General features: G+C 25.1%; 1 long non-coding RNA gene across 1 annotated transcript; it reads right to left on the bottom strand.

Moving 5' to 3' along the window:
* Positions 1–221: 221 nt before the first annotated feature.
* Positions 222–1920, bottom strand: LOC115033869. The gene is made up of 2 exons (XR_003839205.1): positions 1572–1920; positions 222–999 (listed from the first exon to the last, which is right to left on the bottom strand). It is a non-coding gene; the product is annotated as an uncharacterized LOC115033869 (long non-coding RNA).
* Positions 1921–2247: the final 327 nt, after the last annotated feature.

The following is a 2247-nucleotide window of genomic DNA, read 5'->3' as shown; positions in this document are numbered from 1 at the left end:
TTTCCATATTAACTATTAATTTATCGAGTTAAAATTGTGATTTATTAACTGTTAACTTCTAATTTATCAAATATCGATCTTAACTTAATTGAGTTATTGGTTTTCATTAAATTGCCTAACCATCTTAACCTACTTTTACAAATAATAAATATCCAGTGAGAGGTATTTATTGTGATATCATTGTGCTCATAATGATAATGTATACTGTCTGATTGACTCTGTAAAATGGATTTTTAGTTCTATGTAGAGCAAAAAATGTATTGATTTTACAATGATTTTTTTGTGAATGTGAAGGTACACATATTGAATCATAAGTAGAAGAGACATTTGATTTTAACCTACAATATCTTATCTGCGAAGTGCATGTAAGTAGTTGATACTTTTGGAAAGTCAAAATTAAAAATGTCCAATAGATTTTATCTGAATAATTGGTTTAAAACAAAATTAATAAAATTAGAAAAAAGTGGAATTTTTACGCTAAAGCACTTTTCGATAAGTTCTATTATCCTACTATTCACCTTATTCAATGATTCATTATTGTTAGTATGCTAACTCATTAGATAAAAGTAAAATACTGTACAAATAATGTAGGTATGTTACACATGTTTGAAAAATGTTACAACCAATAACTGCAACTATAACGATTCAATTATTTTAAAAACTAGCAATACGTAATTTATTTTTCATTTTTGCTTAAAATTAAAATTTTTAGGGTTTAAAATGAGAGGGGGGAATCCAAGTATTAACAAAAAAATACTCAATTCTAATAATTAATTTTTATGTGGTTTTAATGTTTTGATATGCCTAATGAATCAGAGCCCTTGACTACACCACTGAAAATACGTATAGTTCAACTTACTTGTATATAAATAATTATTATTTTACAGTAGAAAAATGATGAAATGATGATTAAAGCGGAAATCACTTTATACACGCCAATGATGTATAGGTATATGTTGTGAAGTAAAATATAATAATACTTACTCAAACAATCTATAGCTTCAACCAAAATAATTAATGGTTAATAAAAAATATTATATTTAATATAATGTAATGTAAAAGTTTTTTAGGAATATGTTTTGTATATTGTATTATATCAGGACCGGGACTGGAGCCTGGAATAGAAACTTAAGTGATTCAATTACTTCTATCTAACTATCTAACAAGAGTGGAGTCAAGAGAAAAGAAATTTGGTTGGATTATGTGGTTTAAAATGTACATTGAAATAATCATAATTTGTATAAACGCCAGACAAATCATTAGCAAATTCATAAACAATAATATCATAAGAAGTATCAGGTAGACGATATAAATTTAATCAAACCATAAATAAAAAAAATCATAATAACACTATGATTGCTTTTATATTCAAAAGGATTATTGCGTTAAAAAATAAATTTTGCTGAAAATCTTCTTCTGTCAAATAATATTATTTGATTATTACTTTTTTAGTATAGCAGTTTATGAACAAAAACTACAATCTTGCATTTTACACCTATGATTATCAATTAATATGAATCTGTTATAAATCATGTATACTGTATAGTAAAAACAAATAAATAGATACTTACCATTAGCGTATGCACAACCAAGAACATTTAATATAAAAAATATAGCTATCACATAATAAATACATTTAGCCATTTCTATTGGTACAAATCTGCTGTACAATAACTGAATAATATTTCACAGCGTAAATATGAGAATAATATAATATGTTTTCTAGTCAAGACTTAGTATTACACTAAATAGGAAGGTATGTGAAATAGCAATTTATATAATGAAACACGTCGTAGCAATAAAGATATAATAATATTATTCCCCACCTAGTGAACAAATAGGCATTGTACTGCGTACACGAAATTGAGAGGGGGGCTTCTGTGGACAATAAACATATTTTCATCGCAACATAGTCGTAAGTTCTGGTTTTTTTTTTTTTTTTTTTTTTTTTTTAGAACTTCCTGCAAATACTATTATAGTTCGACAATTATGAAATAAAATTGAATTATAAAGATAATAACAAAGTATGTGGATAGTAATAACATAATACGAATAAAATAAAGATAGCATACCAAATAATAGATATTGGGAGTAGTAGATAACATAATAGATTAAGATTATAAGTATAACATGACAACAATATAAATAATATAAGGTTATTAGTTTGCAAAACAAACAGTGTAATAATATATGTAATAAAAATTATACAGTGTGATTAAATAATAAACGGTAATAGAGAGATAAGTG

This window comes from Acyrthosiphon pisum, chromosome X (assembly GCF_005508785.2).
Source record: "Acyrthosiphon pisum isolate AL4f chromosome X, pea_aphid_22Mar2018_4r6ur, whole genome shotgun sequence".
Lineage (NCBI taxonomy): Eukaryota > Metazoa > Arthropoda > Insecta > Hemiptera > Aphididae > Acyrthosiphon > Acyrthosiphon pisum.
This window is presented reverse-complemented; position numbering and strand designations above follow the sequence as displayed.